Source organism: Macrobrachium rosenbergii, chromosome 53 (genome assembly GCF_040412425.1).
Source record: "Macrobrachium rosenbergii isolate ZJJX-2024 chromosome 53, ASM4041242v1, whole genome shotgun sequence".
In the NCBI taxonomy this organism is placed as follows: domain Eukaryota; kingdom Metazoa; phylum Arthropoda; class Malacostraca; order Decapoda; family Palaemonidae; genus Macrobrachium; species Macrobrachium rosenbergii.
In genome coordinates, this window is record NC_089793.1 from 50,892,791 (window position 1) to 50,908,612 (window position 15,822).

The window sequence follows — 15,822 nt, forward strand, 5'->3', positions numbered from 1 at the left end:
TTCTCGGGTCAGAGTCGCTCTTCAAGTCTGGACTTCCTTGTCTTCTCTGCCGAGGGTTGCTTCTCTCCCTTTCATTTGTGAAGAACGTAGGCCCTTATGACCTGGTCTTTTATCTGAAGTAGCCTTCTTCTCCTCTGTCAAGAGTTAGCTAAAGACAAGAAGCTTCTTCAGTCGTGCTGTCCTAGGGAACTGCTCCCTGGGTGGCATGTGACTTTCGTTTAGGGTTCCTGTCCGTGCTCTGCACACGCCTTACGAGAGTCGTTGGATAGAGATATGCCCTCTCAGGACCATCTCTCATCTTACTCCGACCTTGGCGTAGATGGAAGAACAAGGATGGGGATCATACCACGACTCCTTCTCGGATGTCGTAGGTGGACTCCGAATCCATTGGCATCTACTGTCGGATTCAAGTCCTTCTTGTTCCCCTCCTCCTTGGATTTTGTGTCGATGATCCAGGTCATTCATTACTTTGTCTTATTAGGGAGCTGTGGTACTTTCCGAAGGCTCGACATTCCTAATCTGGATGTCGTCAACGTTTTCTCTAGTACTCTCTCCCAAGGAAGAAGTTTCTAAGACAGGGTTTCTTAACCTTTTTCGACCTTAGCACCCCTTTTGGTCAGGCCTAAGCAATCCGGCACCCCCTACCGTTGGTTAACACCTAGTTACTACAAGGATAAAGTAAAGACAAGTGCGGTACTTCTTGATCATATATTTGGCTCATTCTCCAAAATGAAAACGGTAATTATGGCAATAGCATTGGCAAAAACAATAAGAAAATAAAGGAAAGATCATGGACAAACTCAATAGAAAATACTCATCAATGCGATTTTTGTTGTTGCTTATGTGCTGCAACACATATGAAAATCAGGTTAAAATTTATTGAATTTAAAAAATGCAATAAAAATACATTTGTCCAAACGTATTCCTTCACTACAGAAACACTGATATTTTACTGCCACATATGTGACCTTCCCCAGCACCCCCTGAAATTGATTTCAGCACCCCCTGTGGGTGCTAGCACCCCAGGTTAAGAAACGCTGGTCTAAGGACACATCTTCCTCCTGACTTCGTGAAGCGATCAAAGGAGGTACTCAGCAACTGACGACGACGATACCGGTACCTTCCACCTGAGAGCTCACGAAGTCGATGGCTTGGTCCATCCCTCACATTCTGGAAATTTCTGTGGGTCTGGAAGCAAGACATGATCTCTTAGACCACACTCTTGTCTTCTTCTTTTGGTCTTGCCCACAGGCCCTTGGAACCTTTTTTCCTTGGCTCTGTGAGGGCTGCTCAACAAGTTGTGTTGTCTTACCCGGCTCCTTCAAGAGGATGAGTAGCATCTCGCCTAAGGTGTTGGTTCTGGAAGTGAGAAGGATTCCGAGAGTGACTGGCCTCTCTTCCTCCTCCTTCCCTGTCCTCCAACTTTTCCTCCTTAGGGATGAGAATAGGACTCGAACCAGTAGCTGCTGGAACCGGCACTGATGTGGTAAGACTACACATCGAGCACCCGTTCTATTTTTCTTCTAGAATCGTAGAAGCAATTCCACTCCTTCCTATAGTAAGGGGAGGAAGGAGAGACTGGCAATAAGGGAACCCTATCTCGGCTTTTCCTTACTGCCTCCGACTCTAGATCCTTCCAGCCTATTTCGTAGGAGTTACGTTTCCTCATTCATGTGAAAAGGTCCAGTATCTGACGTTTGATCTTGCAGTTCCTACACTCCGATCAATATGTCAGAGGCACGGTACTCCTCCTCGCTCTTTCGACCAGGAGTAGCCCAGGTGTGCAGAACTCCAGTCAGTTCAGGAGACTCACTCATATTCCTCCCTCCAACCAGTGAGTCTTCCTAATGTAAAGGATCGATGGTTTGTATATCGTGTCGGAACAAATCACAATTTTTAAAAGTAAATTGTATTTTTCCTAACTGTACAAACCTGAGGTCCTTTACATTACATACTATGCCCACCTCATGCCACCCCTCAATCTGAACCTGGACCGAAAGGCAAACTGGAATGTTTACATGCGGGCAGGCGGGTATTCCCGCCTACCTGGCGGTAGTTACTGCCTAACCACCTTGCTCAAGAGTTTAACGGCCGTTTCCAGCCTACGCCTGAAAGTAATTCCTAATGTAAAGGACCGACAGTTTGCATAGTTAGGAAAAATACAATTTATTTTCAAAAATTGTGATTTTCATGCTACCCCTCAGTTTGACACCTGGGACGAAATGCATATTGGAAAGCTTACATCGGGCAGGTGGGTTCCCGCCTCCCAGACGATAGTTAACTACCTAACCACCTTGTTGGAAAGTTCAATGGCCATTTGCAGCTTCGCTGAAAGTAATTCATACCCAGACTTGCTAGGCAGTCTCCACCCCCCTTCCTTCCAAATGTAACATTTGGACTAAGCATAATGTGCACACAACTACGCCGTAGTCTTGCCTGGATTTTTTGAGCAACTGAAAATGAAAGTTACGTAAATAATGATGCAGGCGTATAGTAATGTAACCCTTACTGAACCAAAATGGCTTAACGACCTAAAAAATAAACAAAAATGGTTTTTAAATGAGGCTTATTTCCAGTGCAGTTTTATCTTTTGTAATAGATAAGATTTTCGTGCAGTGTTTTTCACAAACCCAGGTTGCCGAGTCTTTCCTACCAACCTAACCTGGCCCTTAAGTTTGGATTTTTACTGGGAAGTCCCTGTATTAGAAATAGGGAAGCTGTAGTAGGCTAGTAACAAAACATTTGTGTCACAGTTTGGCAGATTAGTAAAAATCATGTGGGAAGAACTATCATAATAATTGCTTGTGGAAAATGCATCAATGCTTACTTATAAGGTAAAAAATAGGATACAGTACTTCGAAGCTTTTGCCAGAGTTGTATAACTCGCGCAACTTGTCAAGAACAGTGTCGTGACACCAGTGTAGGGTATGGCACTTGTAATATGACAGATATAGGAACCAGTGAAATTACTTTGTAAAACTTGAAAGCCATGTTTTAATAAACATAAATTTGCCATACAATTTATGCAGCTGCTGTAAAACAGCAAGAAAAATACAATACAGTACACAGGTTGAGCAGAGTGGAATGCCGTAGGCTACCAAAATGGCGACAAAAGAAAACACGAAAGATACTCGTTCCTCACTACATACAAGCCGTCGGTCCTTTACGTTAGGATTGTTCCGACGCGATATACAAACCATCGGTCCTTTACATTAGGAATTACTTATGGCGAAGCTGACACAGCCGTTAAACTCTTGAACAAGGTGGGTAGGCAGTAACTACCGTCAGGTAGGCGGGGAATGCCTGGATGCAAATATTCCAGTTTGCTTTCGGCCGTCATGTGTTGCAGACGTGGTTTCAGATCTCTTTGCCTGACTGTCGTTAAGCTCTTTATTAGCCCGGTGGGATGTTTCTGTATTTTTGTGTATATATTACATGTTTGATATTTATTAATATACAAACCCACGATATGTGATAGCCTTGCATAAGCCGTTGTTCCCCTGGGTCTGTGTCTTGGGTTTGACGGCCAAGGGTGTATTTAGAGGGGCGTAACCAAGTGGCAATGCTTCTCTTCCAGTAGCCCTTTATTTAGATAATGAAGGCGTTCCCCTGTACGTTCAGAGATATTAGATTGGGACGTACTATCTTCGCTCCTCTACTTGGATCGGGATGTGACAAGTTCACTCCCCTTCTTGGGCTCCCACCCTCCATGTACAAGGGCATGACTGCTTCCTTTCTACTTGTGCTGAGTGTTGTTTTTGCTGCATGTGCTACGGAGAGTTGTGTTGGGGGGGAGGTTGCGGGTGTCGTGGGTAAGTTTCGCTTCCCCGGCACCTTTGATGGCCTTCCTCCTTCCTTCTCTCTCCCTGTAGGTTCTTCCGTCTCTCTCCTTCGGGAGAGATCTTTATCCTTCGCCCCCTTCCCTCACTCATCAGGGGCAAAGACCGTGGGGGGAGGGGACACAGGCAGTCAGGTGACTTCCTCTCGGAGGCCTCCTCTCGCTGTGTAGGGCAGTTCCCCTTGGAGCGAGAGGAGTCTTCCTCTACGAATCATCTGCTCAAGTCCTCACTCCTCTAACAAATGACTTCATTTTATAGGCATAAACTTCAGTCTAGATCTGGACAACTTGCCTCTTCGATCCCCTTCGAGGAAAAAGTGCAGGAAGGACTTGAACATTTTCTGTCAGGAACTGGGAATTATCATCTACCTTCAGAAGTCCCAGTTGGCCCCGGTGCAAGAGTTCCTCTGTGTGGGGATGAGTCTCAATTCTCAGACTTTTTGGGCTTTTCTGTCTGCCAAGAGAATTACCAGCGTCCTTCAGACAGTCCACAAGTCTCTAGCCCTTTCATCTTGCTCGGCCCGTCAGTGGATAAGCCTACTGGGGACTCTGTCGTCCATCAAGACTTTCGTCAGGTTAGGCAAACTTCATATGAGAGTTTGGCAATTCTCCCTCGAGGCCAACTGGGACAGGGAAACACAGCCGGACACCTACTGTACACGTTCCCATAAACCCAGAATTCAATTCAGACCAGCATTGGAGGCAGTCCAAACATAGACTTTCAGAAGGAGGCCTTTCATCCTCTAAGCCCAGACCTAGACTTCTATTCAGACTCCTTGATTTTAGGTTGGGAGTCCTCTTTGGTAACTAGGAAGTTTCTGGGATGTGGTCGCCGGAAGAACAGAACCTTCACTTCGTTGTCAGAGAGCTGAAAGCAATTCACTTGGGTCTTCAGTGCTTCTTGACCCTAGTTTACAACAAGACTGTGGTAGTCTATTCAGACAATACCACAGCCCTAACATACATATGAAAGCGAGGCGACACTCACTTATTTTCTCTGCCAGACAGCTAGAGACATTCCACTGTAGACAGATCAAAATTGAGTAAGTCTAGTCACCTGATTTATTCAGGGCGAACTAAATATTCTGAGCCGTTGAAAGCGGGTCCTTCCCATTGAGTGGATCTTGGATCCCCTGGTCTATCGGAATCTACAAAACTGTGGGGCAGGCCGACATTGGGCGTGTTTTCCACCTCAAGGAACCAGTGCCTTCCTTTTTATTGTTTTCCGGCCCTGGACCCTCTAGCTTAGTCAACAGATGCCATTCTGCTAGATTGGTCTTACTTAGTCCGCTATGCCTTTCCGCCCTTCAACATGGAAAGGGGAGTGCTGAACAAGTCATGGGCTCATCTCAACATTACGATGACTCTCCTAGCCCCGTTCTGGGTGGCCTTTCCAAGACTCCTTCCCCAAAAACTGTCTTCTCAGACAACCTCTCTTTGAGAGATACCAGAAGGTTGCCTGCTCTTTCCCTGACGGGCTTCAGATTGTCCGGAAGCTTGTCAGAATGGAAAGGTTTTCAAGACATGCTGCAAAGGTTATTGCAAGATGTAGGCATCGATTTCCTAACCGCATCTTCCAGGCTATGGGTGATTTTCCGAAGCTGGTGTCTCAGACTCAACATCTCTTCTGAGATGTCTGTGACCCAAATTGTGGATTTCCTTCTTTATCCAAGGAGATCTAGGAATCTCTTGTCCTCCACCATTAAGGGGTATCGAGCTGTGTTTAGCTGTGTTTAAATACAGGGGTCCTGAACCTTGCGTCAATCCCAGATCTTAACGAACGTATTGTTGAAGTGGCTGACAGGTCCCTCTTTTGAACCCCTGAGTTCCTCTTCTCGGAGAAACCTTACTCGGAAGACCCTTCCTCATGGCCTTTGCTACCGCTAACACATTAGCGAGTTCCAAGCCATTGATAAAGGGTAGATTTTTTCACAAGGAGAGACAGTTTGCTTCTTTACCCTTGGATTATTAGCCAAGAACGAGGACCCTTCTAAGCCCTGGCCCCCCCGTTCTTTCTCCATTAAGACCTTGAAGGATACCTTGGCGCTGAAGAAGAGAGAGTCCTTTGTCCTGGTAGGGTTTTAAGTTACCACCTGAGGAAGACCGAGAAGGTCAGAGGACTATCCAGTAACCTCTGGTGCTCTGTCATGAACCTGTCACACCCTCTGACTAAGAACGCATTATCCTTCTTTGTCAAAGACTTAATTTCTGAGGGGCACTGTCAGGTTCCAAGGAAATTTTGCCTATTTTAAAGTGAAAGCTCATGATGTCAGGGCAGTCTCTACCTTATTAACTTTCAGGTACATATGTCCCTTACTTCTATTCTGCAGTCGGCTTACTGGAAGTGCGAACTGATCTTCGCACCTTACTATTTGAAAGAAGTTGAAACAGTGTTTGAAAACTGCAGTACCTTGGGATCATTTTCAGTGGCTGGCATGGTATAGGGGGAGGAAGCATAGGAATCTCTTTTTCTCCTACTATCTCTCTGCCTTGAAGAAGGGTGTCGAATTTTTGGGAGCCAGGGGGTGCAATGTACCTGGAGGACCCACCAGTCCCAGTGGATGGGTTGTGATGTTTTCAGTGTAGGTTAAAGCGTTGTCTGGTGGTTCTTTCTTTCACTGCAAAGCTCCAATTAAGTAGAGGCGACCTACAGCTCAACCGCCACGCCACTACAGGTTAAGATGAGCACCAAGTAGAGGCAGTTTTCACCTGCAGTAGCTTTCTTATCAGTAAGGAAATGACGAGCATTATTCCAATGCTAGCGAACTTTTCTATCTCAAACTCATTACTATTACTCAGTGGTTTGGAGTAGAATATGCCCATGTATCCCACCTCTTGTCATTGTGGGATTCAGCTGTGTAATTACTTAGTAAGTTCCTTATATGAAAATGTTTTATAGAAGTGACTTGCCAAGTAATTACATCGCTATTAGCTTTCTGCATGGCAGTCTAAGAATTCAAATTTCTTGGTGGCACTGCTATCACTCATGTAGTTGACAAGTTCCTGCCCTCTTTCGGGACTGATAGGTACAACTCGGCAAAGAGCTTCAGTTCGTTTTCTGCTGGCTCCCAACTAACATAAGTGATTTTGTGCAGTCTCATCATCATTTTTTGGATGCTTGTCCAGTCTTTCGGTGAAGTATTCAGATTTTGCTTTTTTGGTGTGCGCTGAAGATTATCTTTAGCTATTTGGTAATGTTGTTAGCTGTGGTTAACTTTATTCTAATTTTACTCTTTCTAAAATGTTTAGATCTCTCTGGCGGGGTTGTTTGGGTCTTCGCAGGTAAGGCATATTTCCAAATGTATACTGTAACAACAACAGCGAGATAAAATCATTTCTCCCATTACAGATATCAAATAAAACCTTTTTCGTTACGCAGAATTCCAAGTCTATTACATAGGTTCACGATTGATAATGTTTTTTTAAGCAATTACAAGAAACGGAATCTGATTTTCTATCAATATGGCATCTCATTTTGGTGGTGTTGCCAGTACTTTACACACGGATCCACATGCATTTAAATCCACGAATAAGCAGTTTAGATTTTCTCTAGGGAGCACTTTCGGTGGTCACGGTTATCACGGTATATTATGTCTGGAGGCATTTCTCGTTTCTACATATACCTTGATTTCTTAACATCGTAGGTAAAGAATAAATTGGTAAGCAAGGAAATATGAAATAAAGCATAACAGTAAGTTTGGCAAGAGAAAATAAACATTTGTATACAGACAGATCTCTGTCTCCCTCTCTCTCTTTCTCTCTCTCTGAAAAATAATAGATTGGAAACAATGAATAAATATTGCTTGAATACGATATGGCAACAACGTTTTGGCCTAGAAAAGGCAATCGTCTACAAAGTAAATAGGTATTGTTCCGACACAATATACAAACCCTTGGTCCTTTACATTAGGGAATTGCTTTCAGGCGTAGGCTGGAAACGGCCGTTAAACTCTTGAGCAAGGTGGTTTGGCAGTAACTACCTCCAGGTAGGTGGGGATACCCGCCTGCCCGGATGTAAACATGCCAGTTTGTTTTCAGCTGTCATGCGTTGCTGACGTGATTTCGTTCTCTCTGCCTGACTGTCGTTAAGCTCTTATTATCCCGGTGGGATCTTTCTGTATTTTTGTTTATATATACGTGTGTTTGATATTTGTTAATACAAACCCACGATTTGTGATAACCTTGCGTAAGCCGTCGTTCCCTGCCTATGTCATGGGTTTGATGGCCAAGGGTATAACTGGAGTAGCATAACCAAGTGGTAATGCTTCTCTCCTGCGGTCCTTTACGTAAATACTGAAGGCGCCCCTGTACTTTCGGAGATATAGTTTGGGACGCAATATCTTCACTCCCCTACATCCATCGGGACGTAAGAGTTAGTTCCCTTCTTGGGCTTCCGCCCTCCGTGTGTAAGGGGCATCATTAATTTCTTCCTACTTATGCTGAGTGTTACTCGCCGACTGCGTTTAGAGATTTGCGGGCCGAGTGGGAGGTTACGGGCGTCGTCGATAAGTTCCGCTTCCACGGCGCCCTTGGTGGCCTCCCCTCCGTCCTTTTTTCTCTTCCCGTAAGTTCTTCCTTCTCCCCTCAGTAGATCTCTCTCCTTCGCCCTCTTCGCTTGCTCGTCAGGCGAAGACCGGGGGGGGGAGCGATCGAGTGACCTCGTCTAGAGTACCTCCTCCCGTTGCGTAGGGCTGTTCCCCTTGTAGCGGGAGGAGCCTCCCTCTACTAATCATCTTTGTTTTTCTTTCAGGTTGACAGTGAGCATCGCAGACACAGCAGTAGTTGGCTGGATATATCAAGAATATCTTGCATGAAGCAGTCCTGACATTCATTCAGTGTTGCTTCGGGATCGACCACAATACCTGATTAGATGACATATTTCCACGTCGGGATCGCTCTGACTCTGTTCCCGCCGATGTAGATCGATCACTGTCATTGCTGGTTTTCATGTATGCTGTTGCAATGCTTCCTGCGTATCTGTGGTCCATCTGCTCCTGCTGTTCCCTGTGTTATGCTCTTGTCAACTCGACGACAGTCTCTGGGCTGCTCTCCTGGTCTCCTGCCGCACCCGCCCTGATCGATCCTGTCGCTGCTGGTGACTTTCAAATGACATTTTGTCCGTTGCAGTAGCTCCTTCCTTCCGAACTGCTAACATAGCTCCTGCATCGGATGTCCTGATCGTGCCCGCTTCTTCTCCTAGTGATCGTGCCCGGGGCCGCTTCCGTGCGTTCCTGCCAGCTGTCCCAGAGGTTACGATGTCCGCCATCCTGTAGAAGATGTCAGCGTGAAGATGTAGGAAGTCGTCCTGTTGAGGTGATGTTCCTGGCCGTTGCAGTAGCTCCTGCCTTTCGAATTGCTGCCGTAGCTCCTGCATCAGCTGTCCTGATCATGCTTCTCCTGGTGGTGGTGGTGTCCTGGCTGCGTCCGTTGTGTTCCTGCCGGACTACCCTGGAGGTTACGATGTTTCGTGTCCACCATCCTGTAGAAGATGTCGGAGTGGAGGTGAAGGAAGCCGTCCTGTGGAAGTAGCCGCCGTCTTCATCTTATCTTCGATTTCGTCTTCTGCTGTGTCTTCCCTTCCTCTCCCGAGGTCCAAGGGGGTCCCGAGAATCGGACAGACCTCCATCGGCCGAAGGAAAGGAATGCTGCTTCTTCCCCTTGATGCCCTTGGACGTCTGAGACTGCCTCCTTCCGAGGAGGCAGTGGGTCTCTCGTTGGCTCTTCCCGACCTTCGGGTTAGGAAAGCGATTTGCATAGCCCTGGGTTTTGTGTTTTGGAAGCCGTGGGTGCGCAGACCTCAGTTTGCGATCCCGTTCCCGAGTCTTAGAGGTTCCGCCTCTAAGATGGGGGCTGCTTTGGGCGCTCGTTCGCGAGCCGCTTCGAGTGCTCAAGATTCTATGGAATATCGAGTATCCCGATCTGGTCTGGAGAGATTTTCCTGGGACCAGTTCAGGAGCAGTGCGAGAGAAAGGGCCGAGGCACCCAGGTGTCTTGGCTCCTCTTCCTGCCAGCACCACAAGCGCTCCCCGAGTGTTTGCCAGTGCTCGGTTGGGTTCCCAGCCTGGTGTCTCGATCCTCTGGGTTCGAACACCAGAAGAAGCAGGGAAGAGATTCACCTTGGGAGTCCTGCGGGACTTCTAAGGGACTGACTCTCTTCCGGGAGACAAGTTTTTCTCGTTGACCGATTCGCATTCTCCTGTGGGATCTTGCGTTTCGGGGGCTGCGAGAGCGGGGCCTCTCAAGGCCACGCCCTCGTTGCCAGTCTTGGAAGTCTGCATCTAAGACTGGTTCTGTGCTTGGCTGTTTCGATCTATTAGGAAACAAAGCAACCGCTCCCGATTTTCGGAAGTCTCGTGGGTAGCTCGAATTCTATGTATCACGAGCGCTCTCCTTACGAGAGGCACAGGACGAGAGAAAGTGCCAAGACATCCAGGTGTCTGGTTGCCGGGACACCCTGGTGTCGGGGTGCCTCGACGCCAGGTGTCTCGATACTGCCCGCCAGCTGCTTTGGTTGCTCGGCCGGGCTTCGTTCTTGTGTCTCGAACTTTAGGGTTCGAGCATGCAAGATAGCAGACACAGAATTCCCCTTTGAACCTTCTTCTCGAGGGGCCTCGGCCTCGAAGGAGTTTAGAGTTCGGGAAACTAGCAATTGTTCACAGCAGACGAGTCCGGCCTGCCCAGTTATGATTGTGTTCGGCGCAAGAATTGGCTCGGCTCGCCCCGGTCGCACTTACGACTGACTCTGCTTGCCAGACTGGCTCGGCTCGACTGCTTGCCAGACCGACCGACTCGACTCGACTCGACTCGACTCGACTCGGTTTGCCAGACTGACTCGGCTCGGCTCGGCTCGCCCCGCCTGCCTCCCAGTCCGCCGCATACCAACCAGCTGGATCGCATTCGCGTGATCGGCTCGGCTCGGCTTGGCCCCACTCAGTTTTTTCCGATTCGGGTTCTCAGCTATGTTCGAGTGAACTTTTTTGCTCTTCCCAGGAAAGCGCTTTGCCACGGCACAAGTGCTCTTCTTTTCCCATGTGGCAGTAATCTCCTTCGGTTGATTATCGCTCACGGTCCGCCTCTCCTGCTTATCATACTGGCAGGACAGGTAGGGATACTCTTTTCTCCTCACCTGTTCTCTTCTCCTCTCGGTTGTTCCGAGAGGCGCGAGACGGACAGAGAGAGCTCCGACGAAATTTTCTTTCGGAGTTCGGCTGCCTGGCGTGCTTTGGGTATCGGTCCCCCGATTCTCTCGTATTATAACCAGGTAGCTGAGGAGGGTTTCATGGGATCTGTCAAGGTCTCCCTCCAAAGGGGAGAGGTACAGGAGTTTCGCGCATCGGAAACAGCGAGGGTCTTCCTCTTCAAGTTACGATCGCCCCCGTGTTCTCGGGGAACTTCGCGCCGACGAATCGGCGCGAGGATCCCCGGGACAGGACTGCGGCTCCCCCAATGAATAACCTTCATCACTCACAACCCTTGCAGTTTCCGAAGGGCCGAGAGTGTCAGGGACCGCCGCGGTCCTGGCTTCCGAGAGCGTTCTCGACCTGATGAATTCTTTTCTTCGAAGGAGTTAATTCAGGTCGAGACACCAAGCTTCCACCCCTGCCTCAACAGAATATGAATTCTTCTTGCCTCGGAGGGTCTTGCCGACTGCAGTTTTTCGGGCAATTCTGGTGCTAAGAAGAAGGACTTTGTCCCAATTCAGAACTCCGGTTTCGTAAGTCCCGAGTTGGTTTGACCCTTAGAAACGAACCCTTACTTGGTTCTGCCTTTCTCTTTCAGAGATTTGCCAGATACCTCGGTAATCAAGGTTCGTACCAGGGCACTGCCTGGTCCTTTGGACAATGGTCAAGAGCTTTGGGTCTTAGTCATCTCAACTGGACCTTGAGTTGAAGCCAGCCCCCCTCAACTCCTTAGCTAAGAAGTCCCAGGCTTCAGAAGAAGATTGCAACTGCTGATGCCTGGACGAAATGATACTTAACGAATCTCAGGAACTGGCAGCGACATTGCCGAGACCTGGGAATGGATTCCTTTTGGAGAAGTATCCATTTCCCTTAGGCGTCGGCAATTTTTTCCATCGAACTTCCATCCCACCTCCTCTCCTGTGCTCCCGATTCGGGAAAGGCCAGCCCAGCTAGAGCTAATTGGCTCGGTACCCTGTCATCTTGCAGAAGCTTCCCCATGGTGGAGACTTCCATTCCTCCGTCCTTCTTTCGTCTTCGAAGTATGAGGAAGGAGTTAGGCTAATGCTTGATTGAAGGAACCTTAGAATATGCTTGCCTATTCCCTTCATATCTTGTGTCTACATACGGATTCACTGATTGAGGAATAGGCGCGCACTGGTAAGACCTTGTCTTGAAGGTGTGTGACCGAGACGATTAGTACCTTCTCATCACCGTCCTGGGCTCAGGGCAGCCTTTTGGCCATCCGAGAATTCAGGATGAGTTTTGCGGCACTCACTGGTCTTGTTGAACAACAAAACCACAGTAGTGGCATTTGTCGACAAACAAGAGGTAATTGTTTTTTCCTCCTGTTTCATCTCGACATTTGCAGGTACTCGAGTGTTGTTCTATTGCACACTCGACAGCTCAGTTAACCAGATGCATTCCTGGTGGGGATGTATTGGTAGGCAAGCCTGGCCTTGGGTTTGAGTGATTGGGACGGAACATGCTGCTCACTCTTTTCTTCACGAAGATTCATGCAGAGACTGCTCAACTGAGAAATCCCTACTGTCCTTCTGTTGCCTCCCTGCACAACAAGTCGGTAGTTTTTTTAGCTCCTTCATACCAGACCAAGGGCTGCTTCGGCCAGGCATACTGTCTTTTTGGGGAAAACTCGATATCTATGTTTTTTCCCTCCGTATTTGTCCGTTTTGCCAGGGGTTCACAAGCATGGCTCACCCCGAGTTACAGACAAATACTTGAAGACTTCGCCTTCATCCGACCTGATTGCCGAGGCATCGAGAAGAATTCTGCTTGACCCAACCTCCTGTAGCAGCTACACAAGAAGCGGTTCTTGAGGCAGTACATCCCTGTGTGTTCAGGACTGGGAGACCTTCCAGCTTTCCTTGCAAGCATAGGCTTTCTCGCCGAGCAGCAACGGATATAGCTGGATATCCCTTGAAGTCCTCTGTAACACTGTCCCAGGGACTGGATCCATCTTCGCTGATGGTGTCGTTAATGGAACTTCTTCTTGGGTCAGAGTCTCTCTTCATGTCTGGATTTCCTCTTCTTCTCCGATGAGGATTGCTTCTCTCCCTTTCATTTGTGAAGAACGTAGGCCCTTGTGACCTAGTCTTCTATCTGAAGTAGCCTTCTTCTCCTCAGTCGAGAGTTAGCTATGGACGAGAAGCTTCTTCAGTCTTGCTGTCCCAGGGAACTGTTCCCTGGGTGGCATGTGACTCATTTAGGGTTCCTGTCCGTGCTCTGCACGCGCCTTACGAGAATCGTCGGATAAAGATATGCCCTCTTAGGACCATCTCTCATCTTACTCCGGTCTTGGCGTACAAGATGGAAGAACAGGGATGGGGATCATACCTCGACTCCTTCTGGGATGTTGTAGGTGGACTCCGAATCCATTGACATCTACTGTCGAGTTCGAGTCCTTCTGGTTCCCCTCCTCCATGGACTTTGTGTCGATGATCCAGATCATTCGTTACTTTGTCCTATTCGGGAGCTATGGTACTTTCCGAAGGCTCGACATTCCTAACCTAGATGTCGTCAGCGTTTTCACTAGTACTGTCTAAAGACACATCTTCCCCATGACTTCGTGAAGCGATCAAAGGAGGTACTTGGCAGCTGATGACGACGATACCGGTACCTTCCACCCGAGAGCTCACGAAGTCAATGGCTTGGTCCATCCCTCGCATTCCGGAAGTTTCTGTCGGTCTGGAAGCAAGACATGGTCTCTTAGACCACACTCTTGTCTTCTTCCTTCAGTCTTGCCCACAGGCCCTTGGAACCTTTTTTCCTTGGCTCTGTGGTGGCTGCTCAAGTTGTGTTGTCTAACCCGGCTCCTTCAAGAGGACGAGTAGCATCTCGCCTAAGGCATTGTTCTGGAAGTGAGAAGGATTCCGACAGTGACTGGCCTCTTCCTTCTCCTTCCCCGTCCACCAACTTCTCCTCCTTATGGATGAGAATAGGACTCGAACCAGTAGCTGCTGGAACTGGCACTGATGCAGTAAGACTACACATCGAGCACCCGTTCTATTTTTCTAAGAATCTTTGAAGCAATTCCGCTCCTTCCTCTAGCAAGGGGAGGAAGGAGAGACTGGTAATAAGGGAACCCTATCTCGGCTTTTCCTTACTGCCTCCGACTCCAGATCCTTCCAGCCTATTTCGTAGGAGTTACGTTTCCTCACTCATGCGAAAAGGTTGAGTTCTGACACTTGATCTTGCAGTTCCTACACTCCAATCAATATGTCAGAGGCATGGTACTCCTCCTTGCTCTTTCGACCAGGAGTAGCCCAGGTGTGCAGAACTCCAGTCAGTTCAGGAGACTCACTCAGATTCCTCCCTCCAACCGGTGAGTCTTCCTAATGTAAAGGACCGATGGTTTGTATATCGTGTCGGAACAAATCACAGTTTTTGAAAGTAAATTGTATTTTTCCTAACTATACAAACCTGAGGTCCTTTACATTACATACTATGCCCACCTCATGCCACCCCTCAATCTGAACCTGGACCGAAAGGTAAACTGGAATGTTTACATCTGGGCAGGCGGGTATTCCCGCCTACCTGGCGGTAGTTACTGCCTAACCACCTTGCTTTACATTAGGAAAGTAATTCCTAATGTAAAGGACCTTAGGTTTGTATAGTTAGGAAAAGTACAATTTACTCTCAAAAATTGTGATGTTACTTTGAGATTTGCAATTTTTTAACTCAAAAGCCATAATACTTTTTGTGCTCATCGTCTTCCATCAATGCCAGTCCTCACTCTGTGTGTTCTTTACAGTAAACCCCCCGTATTTGCGGGGGATGCGTACCGCCCCCCCCCGAATAGTTAAAGTCCGCGAATACTTAAAACCCCTCTAAAAACACTTAGAATTGCTTATTTTGATAGTTTAAACACAAGAAAAACCCTCCAAAAATGCTTATACTTGAATATTTTAATAGTTGTATCACAAAAAGTGCATTTATTCATGAAAATTATTTGAAAATACTGTAATTAGCGAATATTTCTCAGTGAGAAATACCGCAAATGGGCGAATTTTCAGCGAATAATGGGTAGATACGTTCCACAGAGAAGTCTGCGAATGCGTGAGTCCATGAATCGTGAGAACACGAATATGGGGGTTTACTGTAAGCTGAAGTCAATTGTGTGCTCTCTTTAATAAGTGCATAGCGCTTGTCCTCGTTGGCTTGACTGGAGGAAGAGGTGAAAGGCCAAGAGGATGACGTCAAGGAACATTTTTCCTTTTGTCCGTTCCCCCAACTCCTGCCCCGTAGGGAAGAAGTGCCCTCAGTGCACCTCATGCAGTGCACTATAGGCATTTCTTAAGATTCTTTGGAGCACCCCTTCAACCCCTAGCTGCAACCCCTTTCATTCCTTGTACTGTACCTATGTTTGTATTTTTTTTTGTTACTCGGCTCTCTCCTGACAATTGTTTCATAGTACAGCTGTGAGGTTTCCCTCTTGTTACGCCTTTTAAACCTTTCTCTTTCTCTCAGTTTCCCTATCAGTGCTGATTGACCAGCTCTTGGCCTGTGGCCTAGATTTTATATTCCATCCTATTCCATTCCCCCTAACCCTGCTTCTGCCATGCCAACAATTCTGAGACTGGTGAGGAGACTAAGGTCTGGTCGGGTATGAGTGGTATAGCATTAATTCAGTGAGTACTTCAAGAATACAGTTTCACAAGAGCAAGATGATGTCAGAATGGAGAGTCTTGTGAGACACACGACAGATTGAGTGAAATACAGGCAGTCCCCGGTTTACAACTGGGGTTCCGTTTTTACAGCATGTCGTAAATCAAAAAATAGTAAAAA